The 13,874-nt window shown below is 45.6% G+C and overlaps 2 pseudogenes; both read left to right on the top strand.

The window, feature by feature from the left end:
* Positions 1-4,792, top strand: part of LOC119315312 — an 11,535-nt pseudogene extending 6,743 nt beyond the window's left edge.
* Positions 4,793-7,262: 2,470 nt separating this feature from the next.
* LOC119315308 lies at positions 7,263-10,692 on the top strand (annotated as a pseudogene).
* Positions 10,693-13,874: the final 3,182 nt, after the last annotated feature.

Genomic DNA, 13,874 nt, shown 5'->3' with positions numbered 1-13,874 from the left:
CTGGTATATGTTTGTTTTTTCACAGTTCTTTCTTATGCATTGGTTTCTTTGTTTTTTCAACGGTTTTCCTTGATTTTTCTTGTTTATAATTTAGTTCTTGGGTTACTTAGGTTTTTTTCTTGCTTTCTTTTACTTTACTTTGTGTTTCTTTGTCGGTTTTCATTGGGTTTTTCTAACGCATGTCTACCTTGTCTCATACACGTTGTACATTGTACAAACATGTTTTGAATAGTCTGGTGTCGCCACCATTTCTGTATTGCATGTGGCCAAGTGTGAAATCGTGAGGTGGCACCATGCAGAAACAATAAGATACTCCCTCCAATCCAAAATAAGTGCCGTGTTGTTTAGTTCAAAGGGAGTGGTTTTCAGCCAACGAGAGGAGAGAGCATTCTAGCAAAAAAAAAAAAAACGAGATGAGAGAGCAGGCTGTCGCACGATTGCGAAGACCCGCGCCCATGAGCTAGTAGCTACATCAACATGGTGAAACACAAACGTGTGGCCGGCCTGTTGAGTTGCGTTCTTGCATTTTCTGCTCCCACGGCAAGTTCTTCAGAGTTCAGTCCGCACTGCACCTGAAAATAGCATGTGCGCCACCGCAGGAAAAAAACAGAGGGATCGGTGATTCCATAAACACTAACAGGGCATCAAGAACGATGCAACGCCAACGCTCAAGTTCGCGAGAGGCTTAATTAAGTAGAGCGGCTGGCACTTGCTATTATTTTTTCTCAATCACAAGAGGGAAATCATTAACCAGACGCATAATGAGCAATGATAGAGTGCAGCATCTAAGAAGCAATAACAACGGTACAGCGCAGCTAGCATCAGCACATCAGCATCCAAGCAATGTGATTCTTAACACCAATTATTCAGCTATAATTAATACTCCTACATGGTTCTTTCCACACGAGCATCGTCAGAGCCAGGTGATGAACCAGCCCACCATTGCCAGAGCTCACACGCTACCCAGTTTACTTTGAATCCTTTGAATACCTTCAAGTTCAGACGATAACCACAAAGCCTTACGGTCCATGGTCCGCAATAGCGAGCAGGTGGAGCCAGGAGAATGGAGAAAACAACAGCAGACGTATCCATCGGACGAAGCTCGCGTCATATAAGGGGGTAAGTAAACGCCTAAAATCAAGAGCATGGAAGAGATAACAGATCACTCCAGCAGGTCAAGCATCCACCCCATCCATCAAGCAACAACATCGCACTTCTTCTTGCCCTCCACTTGGCCTTGTCCACACACTGACTTTGACAACGATGATTGCTCTCAAGCACGAGCGCCTTTTCGGAAACGGTCTTTCTTCCCCCTCGTGCTCTTTCATGATTAGACCGCCATTTATGCTTTGTCAAGTCAGGCTACAACATAAGCTCTGGTTCCCATGCTAGTTCCACCACCAATAGACCATGCAGACACACCATTTCTCCAACAGGGGACACAGCAAGATATTGCACATACCTTCCCTTGCTCTTGTGTTGTTGATCTGCTTGGTCTCTCCTACAAGTTCCTGCACCGAGCAGGAGAAGGCCTCCCTCCTCCAGTTCCTCGCCGGGCTTTCACAAGACGGTGGCCTCGCTGCGTCCTGGCAGCATGCAACGGATTGCTGCCAGTGGGCAGGGATCACCTGCAGGCAAGATACGACGATCACCGATGTCTTGCTGGCTTCAAAGGGCCTTGAGGGGCACGTCTCAGAGTCCCTTGGGAACCTAACAGGGCTGCAGCACCTTAACCTCTCCCACAACTCACTCTCCGGTGGTCTGCCACTGGAACTGGTATCATCCAGCAGCATCCTTGTCCTTGACATCAGCTATAATCAGTTCAACGGAACACTGCCAGAGCTGTCAGCTTCGACCCCTGCCCGGCCACTCAAGGTACTCAACATCTCAAGCAACTTCTTTACAGGACAGTTCACATCCACCAAATGGAAGGGAATGGAGAATCTGGTCGCGCTCAATGCCAGCAACAACAGATTTACTGGGCAGGTACCAACTCATTTCTGTAACACCTCCCCAGACATCTCTGTGCTTGATCTGTCTTTCAACCGCTTCAGCGGCAGTCTCCCCCAAGGCCTTGGTGATTGTTCAAAGATGATAGAGCTCAGGGCAGGGTACAACGACCTCAGTGGAACTATCCCAGATGAACTCTTCAATGCTACTTCGTTGGAATACCTGTCTCTTTCTAACAATCATTTGCATGGAGTTCTTGAAGACGCACACATATTTAACCTCAGAAATCTGTCTACCCTTGATCTTGGAGGGAACAATCTCAGTGGTAAGGTTCCAGATTCCATAGGCCAGCTCAAGAAATTGCAGGAGCTCCATTTGAACAACAACAATATGTCAGGGGAGCTGCCATCGGCTGTGAGCAATTGCATAAATCTGATAATAATTGACCTCAAGAGCAACAATTTCAGTGGAGAACTTGCCAATGTGAATTTCTCCAACCTGCACAACCTAAAAACTTTAGACCTTCTGTACAACAACTTCACCGGGAAAGTTCCAGAAAGCATATACTCTTGCAGCAATATGACTGCACTGCGGTTATCTGGCAACAAATTACATGGGCAGCTTTCACCACGAATAGGTGACCTGAAGTACCTCACATTCCTGTCACTTGGTAAAAATTCTTTTAAAAACATCACAAATGCACTTCACATCCTTCAGAGCTGCAGGAACCTTACCACCCTGCTTATAGGGCAGAATTTCATAGGAGAGCACATGCCAGAGTTAGAGAAAGTTGAAGGTTTTGAGAAACTTCAGGTTTTGGACACTGGAGGATGCCCATTGTTTGGAAAAATGCCTCTTTGGATATCAAATCTAGCAAATTTAGAGGTGTTAGTCTTATCTAACAATAAACTCACTGGATCAATACCAGCCTGGATCAAAGCCCTAAAGCACCTCTTCTATCTAGACGTAAGAAACAACACCCTCACAGGGGAAATTCCAACAATATTGATGGATATGCCAACGCTAATGTCAGAGAATAAAGAAGCTCATTTGGACCCCAGGCTCTTCGAGTTGCCTGTTTATAAGAGCCCATCACTCCAATACCGCATACCCATTGCTTTCCCTAAAGTGCTGGATCTAAGCAACAATAAATTCACCGGTGAGATACCTCTGGAGATTGGTCAGTTGAAAGCTGTCCTTTCACTCAATTTCAGCTTCAACTACTTGACAGGACGGATTCCACAATCAATATGCAATCTAACAAATCTGCTGGTGCTAGACTTGTCCAGCAACAATCTTACAGGTGCAATCCCAGGTGCATTGAATAGTCTGAACTTCCTTTCAGGATTCAACATTTCTAACAATGATCTAGAAGGCCCTATTCCATCTGGAGGGCAGCTTAATACATTTCCGAATTCTAGTTTTGATGGGAATCCAAAGTTGTGTGGCTCTATGCTCACCCACAAATGTGCATCAGCTTCAACACCTCGTCTCCCAAAATCAAAGAAATAAGAAGGTTATTTTTGCAATCACATTTAGTGTGTTCTTTGGAGGCATTGCTATTCTTTTGTTGCTGGGGCGTCTCTTTGTCTCAATCAGGATGAAGGGTGTTACAGCAACAAGTCAAAGGGGGAATAATGGAGACGTTGATGCATCTTCATTCTACTCCAGTTCAGAGAAAACATTAGTGGTGATGTGGATGCCACAAGGCAATGGAGAAGACAACAAGATCAACTTTAGTGACATTTTGAAAGCCACGAACAACTTTGACAAGGAAAACATTATTGGATGCGGAGGTTATGGCTTAGTCTACAAGGCAGAACTACCTGATGGCTCCAAGCTGGCAATTAAAAAGCTCCACGATGAAATGTGTCTGATGGAAAGGGAGTTCAGGGCAGAGGTTGATGCACTCTCCATGACACAGCATCAAAATCTCGTACCACTATGGGGTTACTGCATCCAGGGAAACTCAAGGCTGCTCATATATTCCTACATGGAGAATGGCAGCCTAGATGATTGGCTTCATAACAGGGATGATGACGTTAGCTCATGTTTTGACTGGCCAACTCGGCTCAAGATCGCACAAGGAGCAAGCCTGGGACTTTCTTATATCCATGATGTCTGCAAGCCTCAGATTGTCCACCGTGACATCAAATCCAGTAACATCCTACTGGACAAAGAATTTAAAGCTTATGTTGCTGATTTTGGGCTAGCCAGATTGATTGTTCCCAACAGAACTCATGTTACAACTGAGTTGGTCGGCACTATGGGTTACATCCCCCCTGAGTATGGGCAAGCATGGGTTGCTACCTTGAGAGGTGATATATACAGTTTTGGAGTAGTCCTGCTTGAGCTGCTCACTGGAATGCGACCTGTTTCAGTCCTATCTACATCAAAAGAACTTGTCCCATGGGTTCTACAGTTGAGGTCTGAGGGCAAGCAGATTGAGGTCTTGGATCCAACACTTCGAGGAATAGGATACGAAGAGCAAATGCTGAAGGTGGTTGAAATCTCTTGCAAGTGTGTCAATCATAATCAATTCAGGAGGCCAGCTATGATGGAAGTAGCCTCCTGCCTGGCCAGTATAGACGATGACCAACAGATGCAAAGAACAGCCAAGATAGAAGGAACAACACATGATAGATAATGTATTTTCGTGCACAATGTACATGTACTTTCTTAGTTTCATACAACTACTACTTCTGATAATCTTAGAGATTTATGTTTGTACTCTGTACAGAGCCGCGCAGGTTGCCATTTTCAGCTTTATACGTTCTTCTTTAAGGAAAGATTTTTATAAAATCCATCATCCTTTAATATTATTTTTGCGAGGACCTTTGGATGTCCCTCTATATACGTATTATACTATATGTTTTATGTTTCACAAGCATGAGACAAAGTATAAACATGTGAAATGACCATCTTGTTTTGTCACTGAAAGATTGAAAGTGGTTTCAATTCAAGTTCTTTGAGCTGTTTGCTTTGGATCAGCGGTTTTAAAAAGCACCAGAGTTGGAGGTGAACTGCCGAGCTACTAGACTAGATACAGCAAATGCTTGGTTGGTCCAAGCGTCAAACAAAAGGGGTGAGAATTTGAGAATACAATTGCAGAAAGTAGCTACTAGCAGAACAAGAGAGGCGTGGCTAAAAAAAAAACACCTGCCTTGCATCGCAGCTTCAGAATGCCGGAGGATTCAGGGGCGAAGAAACCACCTGCCTTGCATCGCAGCTCGCTCCTCCGGCATATACAAATAGGCCTGGAAATACGTCCCAGGCCTGACCTACGAGCCCGATCCAGCTTCTCGAGGGCAACCCTCGCGGCGGTTCAGAGAAACCGCCGCATCCGGGTCGGCATTCTGCCGAACGGCCTGAGCGCGCTGCTGCCGAGGCGGCCTGCGCTGGGCACGAAAGGCCGGCATTGAGTCAGAGGGGTAGATGCCAGCGTGCGCGTGGAAGCAAGGGCGCGGCGCGAGTACGGGGGCATGCGAGAGAAGGAAGGAAGGGCGAGCGATGGCGATAGAGCGGGGAAAGCGAAGCCCGTGGAGAGGTTTATACGGCCTTGGGGCTTTGCTACGTCCGTGTGTCTTCACTTTTCAGCCGCGCTATATGCCTCAACGGCTCCATAGTTATTACAGTCAATAAAGGGGAAATGGAGCACCCCGGATGCCACGCACCGCTATATGAAAAATAGCATTTGAAAAATATCAAAATATTTAAAAAATTCTGAGACTTTGGGATATCAAACCTGGGTGTTCATTGTACACCCGTGTTTATTTTCGTGGGGAATGGATGCCCGTGATATTCGCGGCGCAGGAATTACGGTCCGACATACGATACAACCAATTTTTTCCTCTATACATATGATTCTTTTTCTCTTTTTTACTAACATGACCACGGGCACCAATTCCTCATGAAATTGAACACGGGTGCACAACGGACACCTAGATTTCACATCCAAAAATTCAGAAAATTTTGAAATTTTCTAATGTGTTTTCTAATGCTATATTCATATAGTGGTGTGTGGCATCAGAGAGCCAGAAATCCTCTTCATGTAATAAAGTTCTCTCTCTCTCTCTCTCTCTCTCTCTCCTAGAATGCATTTGTAACTTATTCAACAAAAGCAAAAATCCCATTTGGCTCCTAAGCACGGGCCAGTTCTTTTGGGCGATTCTCCCAGAATCGTCCCCCTCCCCAGCTTTTCCCAGAATCGCCATTTCATTTCAATGACTATTATAATTCAAACGGCAATTTTTTCGACAGCTACAATTTTCAAATGGTTATAATTCCAAGTATAAATATACCACTCCCCATCCGACATATCACCCAACATTCCAGGGTTGTGGATTTTCCTATCTTTCCCTCTCCGGATCTCTCTGTCTACTCTCACACATCCCGATGGGTGATAGCAAATTCGTCATAGTTATGCACATGAATTCGACGCCTCCTTCATCCAGCGAGGACGAACTCATTCTTGCGTCATTCGCAGACCGCGGGGAGCATGAGCAGGTGAATGCTCGACTCCATGGTGGTTCCAAGGCAAGGCGTCGGACAAACAATCGCGGGAGAAATGTCGCATATGCATGCTACATCGTGGAAAGGCTATTTCTCACCTGCTCCTGTCTACCCCAGCATCTGCATAATAAAACAATCCAAGCCGCGGCTTCTCCGCCTCCATTGGTAGCGCCGGCGGCTTGCCCCGGAGACCGCCCTGCAATGTCACCCAGCACAACACCAGCCTCTCTGCCTCTAGCTCCAGCTCCAGCTGCTCAAGCTCGCCGTCGCCACATCGCCATGCGCGTCGTCGCCGTCGTGCGCAAGCATCGGAACCAAGGGCCTTTGGCAAGCCTCACACGCCACCCCAGTTTACTGTCAAATTTGAACGGCCTCAGAATTCAGATAATGGCCACATATCGTCACAGTCCATGGTCCACAATAGTGTGCCAGTGGAGCCGGGAGGACGGAAACACAAGCAGATGTATCCATCAGACAGAGCACGTGTGATGAGGTCAAGAGGATGGACGAGACCAAAGATCGCCCGCCCCGCCCCGCCACAGGCTGACCGAGACGCGCAGATGATTCCTCTCGATCGCGCCCACCTTTCGGTATGATCTCCCCATGAACTATCTCTGCAAATCTCCACCAACCGTTTCTTTTTGAATGCGTGGCGTTTCCTGTTCACAAAAGGGTGCACCAAGAAGTGATCAGAGAAACACTTTATGGCACGTGGTAAAAATTCTATGCGGATTGAGTCAGAAATAGTAGACGGCTACAAAAGAGAGATTTTGCACGGTCAGAGTCTGAACCAACCGTTTTTCCTTTGTGCTGACTACGACTGCAAGGAGCACAACACCTTCTTCTTTCCCGTCAAGCTCTTCAATGATTAGACAGCCATTGATGCTCAGATTTCCAGGCTAGTTTCACCAGAAAACCATGCAGACGCTCCAGTTTTCAAACAAGACACAGAGCAAGAAATTGCACGTGCCTTCATTTGCCCTTGCCCTTGTGCTGCTCATCTCCTTGGCCTCTCTCACCAGCTCCTGCAGCGAGCAGGAGAGGGGCTCCCTTCTCCAGTTCCTCGCCGGGCTCTTGCAAGACGGTGGACTCGCTGCTTCATGGCAGAACGGCACGGATTGCTGCAAGTGGGAAGGGATCACCTGCAGGCAAGATAGGACGGTCACCCATGTCTTGCTGCCTTTTAAGGGTCTCGAGGGGAACATCTCACGGTCCCTTGGGATCCTCGACAGGCTGCAGCACCTTGATCTCTCTCACAACTCGCTGTCCGGTGCTCTGCCATTGGAATTGGTGTCGTCCAGCAGCATCAAAATCCTTGATGTCAGCTTTAACCAGCTCAATGGAGCACTCCACGAGTTGCCTTCTTCGGCCCCTCCCCGACCTCTCCAGGTACTGGACATCTCAAGCAACTTATTTGCAGGACACTTTCCATCCATCACGACGGAGAATCTGGTCACACTCAATGCCAGCAATAACAGCTTTACTGGGCAGATACCAACTCAACTCTGTAGTACCTCACCATCCCTCACTGTGCTTGAACTGTGTTTCAACGAATTCAGTGGCAGCATCCCCCCAAGTCTTGGTAATTGCTCCAGGCTGAGAGTGCTCGGGGCTGGATACAACAACCTCAGTGGAGTAATCCCAAATGAACTCTTCTACACAACATCATTGGAGTACCTGTCATTTCCTAACAACGATTTACATGGAGCTATCGATGGTACAAACATAACCAACCTCAGAAATCTTGTAACCCTTGATCTTGGAAGGAACAGCTTCAGCGGCAAGATTCCAGTTTCTATAGGACAGCTCAAGAAATTGGAGGAGCTCCGTTTGGACGACAACAACATGTCAGGGGAGCTGCCATCTGCTCTGAGCAACTGCACAAATCTGATAACAGTTGACCTCAAGAGCAATAATTTCAGCGGAGAACTTACAAAGGTCAATTTTTCCCACCTTCCCAATCTAAGAACATTAGATGTTTTCTTGAACAACTTCAGCGGCACAATTCCAGATAGCATATACTCTTGCAGCAATCTGACAGCACTGCGGCTAGCTGGCAACAATTTATCTGGGCAGCTTTCTCCACAAATAGCCAATCTGAAGTACCTCACCTTCATGTCACTTACTGACAATTCTTTCAAAAATATCACAAATGCACTTCACATCCTTAAGAGATGCAAGAACCTCACCACCCTGCTTATTGCACTCAACTTCAGGGGAGAGATCATGCCAAAGGATGACAAAATTGATGGTTTTGAGAATCTTCAGGTTTTGGGTATGGGAGGATGCGAATTGTCTGGCCAAATACCACACTGGATATCAAAGCTAGGAAATTTACAAATATTAGTATTGTCTGACAATCGGCTCAATGGGTCAATACCAGCCTGGATCAAAACCCTAAGCAACCTGTTCTATCTGGACATATCAAACAATAGCTTCACCGGGAGGATTCCAACAGCAATTATGGATATGCCAATGCTGAAGTCAGAGAACAGTAAAGCCCATTTAGACCCAAGGGTATTTGAGCTACCTGTTTATAGTAGTCCATCACGACAATACCGTGTACCCACTGCTTTGCCTAAAGTCCTGGATCTAAGCAAGAACAAATTCACTGGTGTGATCCCCCTGGAGATCGGTCAGATGAAAGCCCTTCTTTCACTCAATTTCAGCTTCAACCACTTGACAGGACACATCCCACAATCAATATGCAATCTCACAAAACTGCAGGTGTTGGACTTGTCGGCCAACAATCTGACAGGTGAAATCCCAGCTGCATTAAACAGCCTGCACTTTCTTTCAGCATTCAACATTTCGAACAATGACCTCAAAGGGCCTATTCCATCTGGAGGCCAGTTTAATACATTTCAGAATTCTAGCTTCGACGGGAATCCGGAGCTCTGTGGTTCTGTACTCGCTCATAAATGTGGTTCAGCTTCAACCCCTCTAATCTCCCCAAAACAACGAAATAAGAAGGCCATTTTTGGAATTGCATTTGGTGTGTTCTTTGGAGGCATTGCTATTCTTTTGTTGCTGGGGCGTCTCTTTGTCTCAATCAGGATGAAGGGTGTTACAGCAACAAGTCAAAGGGGGAATAATGGAGACGTTGATGCATCTTCATTTTACTCCAGTTCAGAGAAAACATTAGTAGTGATGTGGATGCCACAAGGCAATGGAGAAGAAAACAAGCTCAAATTCAGTGACATTTTGAAAGCCACGAACAACTTTGATAAGCAAAACATTATTGGATGCGGAGGTTATGGATTAGTCTACAAGGCAGAACTACCTGATGGCTCCAAGGTGGCAATTAAAAAGCTCCATGATGAAATGTGTCTGATGGAAAGGGAGTTCAGGGCAGAGGTTGATGCACTCTCCACGACACAACATCAAAATCTTGTACCACTATGGGGTTACTGCATCCAGGGAAACTCAAGGCTCCTCATATATTCCTACATGGAGAATGGCAGCCTAGATGATTGGCTTCATAACAGGGATGATGATGTTAGCTCATGTTTTGACTGGCCAACTCGGCTCAAGATCGCACAAGGAGCAAGCCTGGGACTTTCTTATATCCATGAAGTCTGCAACCCTCAAATTGTCCATCGAGACATCAAATGCAGTAATATCCTACTGGACAAAGAATTTAAAGCTTATGTTGCAGATTTTGGGCTAGCCAGATTGATCCTTTCCAACAAAACTCATGTCACAACTGAGCTAGTCGGCACGATGGGTTACATTCCCCCGGAGTATGGGCAGGCATGGGTTGCTACATTGAGAGGCGACATCTACAGTTTCGGAGTAGTCTTGCTTGAGCTGCTTACTGGAATGCGGCCTCTTCCAATCCTATCCACATCAAAAGAACTTGTCCCATGGGTGCTGGAGATGAGGTCTGAGGGAAAGCAGGCTGAGGTCCTGGATCCAACCATTCGAGGCACAGGAAATGAAGAGCAAATGCTGAAGGTGCTTGAAGTCGCTTGCAAATGTGTCAACCACAATCAATTCATGAGGCCAACGATCATGGATGTAGTCTCTTGCCTGGCCAGTATAGACGCTGAGCACAGATGCAAAGATCAGTCATGATACAATGAACTACACACTATATAATCTTGTATTCTCATGCATGGTGTACTTGTAAGTTGTAACTTTATAGTTTCAGTAGGACTACTACTTCTGATAAACCTACAGTTTGTTTTTCACTTTGTACAGAGCCTAACAGATAGCCATTTGTCTTTTACTTTGTACAGAGCCTAACAGATAGCCATTTGTCTTTTACTTTGTACAGAGCCTAACAGATAGCCATTTGTCTTTTACTTTGTACAGAGCCAAACAGATTGCCATTTTGAGCTATACGTACTTCTTCAAGGAAAGATCTTTGTAAAATTCATCACCCTTTAGATGTGTTCTGTTTTCTTCTGCAAGAACCTTTAGATGTTTCTCGAACTTATTATACTCCTATGAATTTAAGTTTCACAAGCATGGACAACGTATACACATGTGAAATGACCATCTTGTTTTAGCTGTGAAAGATTGAAAATGGTTTCCATTCAAGTGCAGATGCCATGTAACGCCAGCTGTTTTTACATACCACCGGAGTTGGCGGTGAATCGCCGAATTACTAGCTACAGAAACTGTTTTTTTTTTTTTGTGGGAACCTTTAAATGTTTCTCGAAGTATTATATATGCTTAAGTTTCACAAGCATGGATACACATGTGAAATGACTATCTTTTTTTTATCCGTGGAAGGTTGAAAATGGACTCCATTCAAGTGCCTTTATCATGTGCTGTCAGCAGTAGTTTGCTTCGTATCAGCTGTTTTTACATGCCATCAGAGTTTGCGGTGAATTACCGAATTACTAGCTATGGCAATGTTTGGTTGGTCCAAGATTCAAATGAATTGACCAGGAAATTGAGGATCTAATGCAACTGCCATGGTCAAAATGTATACAAGTCGAATGGAGTGGAATGAGAAATTGAGAATCTAATAATACGGCTAGCTTCTGAAACACATATAACTCAGCAGGCACAAGCGGTATTTCGACACTGGCAGAACACGAGAGGAATGGCGGTCAGAAGCACCAACAACGTACCATGTCCAAGGACTGACGCGGCCGAAAACCCATCAGCACACACAAAGACGCGTCAGAACGCGTCCCAAGCTTGGTCTGTGAGCCCGAATCAGCTTCGCGATGGCCACCGCAACGGTTTACGAACCGCCATCCGGGTCGGCATTCCGCCGAACGGCCAGAGCGCGCTGCTGCCCCGGCGACAGGCGCTGGGCGTGGATGGCTGGCGCTGTATCGGGGGGATATAGATGGCGGCGCACGCGTGGAACAGAACCGGCGTGGTAGCGAGGATGCGTCGCGGGTACGGGAGGAGGAGAGGGCACTTCCGGTGAGAGTAGCCGACGCAACGGAGTGGCGACTCGCCGGGAGCGAAGAGCGATGGCGTCAGAGCCGCGAAAGGACAGAGAGCTTCTCCCGCTAGTTGCGGGGAGAAGCCCTTTCTTAAAATTTGGTTCCCTTTTTAGTCTCAAAAATCATTTTCTTCTTTATTGAACACTCAAACTTCATTTTATGTCTTATGTAACACTTCTATCCATTTTTCCATCCAAAGATGTTAACTAGCACATGTAAAGATAATTTTGCCCCTGATAATAGTATCTCACCAGAAAAGGATGGAGAAGGCTAGAAGGGGCATGAACGAACAAAAAAAAAAGAAGAATCCGCGCTCTTGCCTCTTTGCTTTTTTCCTTTCCTTCCTTCCTTCCTTCCAATCCAGTCCGCTCTTTCCTTCCACCATCGCCAAACCCGCCACGTATTGCAGCTCGGTCCATGAGAGGCTGGCACGGCATGCATCAAGTTCTGTGTCCCCTACGATAGCCTCTTCCTCCTCACCGCAGGTTGGGGCGGACGAGGGACCCGCGGTGGTGTACCACGAGCGCACGACACTGATCCGGGTCAGAGTAGGCTGGAATTACCCGTGCCATCCCCCTGCCATCCCTCCCAAGCCATAGGTTGTATCTTCCTCCGGTGCGCCGAGGCCGCTGCCACCTCCCGTGCACGGCGGCGCCAAGGCCATCGGCCGTATCCGTCCATCCGTGCATCAAGGCCGATACGAGGTGGTCGTCAACTGGGGCTTCCCCTGTGTTGCTGGAGCTGGCCATGGGCTGTTGTACGCCGGCGCCCGTTCCGGAATGATGTACGACTATGTCAACTACAGTCACCACATCTTCCACATGTACATGCTCGTCGGGATCCTATTTTCATGCAATGACGTGCACACATCCATCCATCCGGTGTGTGTATAGTATATAAACATGCATGCAGCCATGCAGGGACTCGACCAACTAATAAACTGGCTAACAAACATACTACATGTGTCACCATGACACGACTAATTACTAGTAGTACTAATGCATGCAGCCAAGACTAGAACCAACAGATAGAAGTTATCAGAAGCTTAATGTGTACAAATTAATATGCTACAGTAAAGGTGAATGAATTCATCACTGTTCCACTCATCATCATCATATTATTATTATTACTCATATAAATACCTTTTTGTTTACTTATTCAAGCATGAAAAGAAAATATCACGTTACCTTTGTGTTTGCATGTAAATAATCTGTTCACATACTATACTAGGGGTAAAGCAGTCTTTTCAGGTCAGACTTAACACCGTTAATAGCTAAAACTGACGGGAGTGTCACATAAAGAACAAATTGAAGTTTGAATGTCAAAAAGGGAAGAAAATAAAATTTTGGACCAAAAAGGGAACCAAATTTTAAAAGAGGGCCAAATAAGGAATTCTCTCCTAGTTGCGCCGCCGAGAGCGAAAGCAGGAGCACGCTCGCGTGGGCCAGCCCAACGCGCATTTTTGAAAGTTCATGACTTTGAAAAAAAAATCATTGATTCTGAAAAAATAATCACAAATTTGAAAAAAGATCATCAAATTTTTTCTAAATCACTGATTTTGAAAAATCTTCATAAATTCAGAAAAGGTATGTGGACTTGAAAACGTTCATTTGTTCAAAAAAGGTTCACAGATTTGCACAAAAGTTCATGGATTTGAAAAAAGTCCAATGGTTTTAAAAAAGGGTTCACATATTTTTTTAAAGTTCAAGAGTTTAAAAATATTTTTGAATTCAAAAAAATTCACACATTTAAGAAAAGAAAAAGGACAAAAGTGAAGAAAATAAAAATAAAAAGAGACAAAACCATTGAGAAAACCAAAAAATGAACAAAAAAGGGAGGGAAGCTTCTAGAAGATTGCAAACCGGGGCAGGGACGCTTCGCGTTGGTGCTTTATACAAGACGGCCAATAAATAATCTATCGAGTGGAGGGGTGTGTGCATGTTTGTACAAATGGCTTTAAACTTCACCTGAAGCGTTAAACAGGAGTTGGTGAAAAGGAAA

This window comes from Triticum dicoccoides, chromosome 6A (genome assembly GCF_002162155.2).
Source record: "Triticum dicoccoides isolate Atlit2015 ecotype Zavitan chromosome 6A, WEW_v2.0, whole genome shotgun sequence".
Classification (NCBI taxonomy): Eukaryota; Viridiplantae; Streptophyta; class Magnoliopsida; order Poales; family Poaceae; genus Triticum; species Triticum dicoccoides.
The sequence above is the reverse complement of the archived record's forward strand: the minus strand, read 5'-3'. Positions and strand labels throughout refer to the sequence as shown.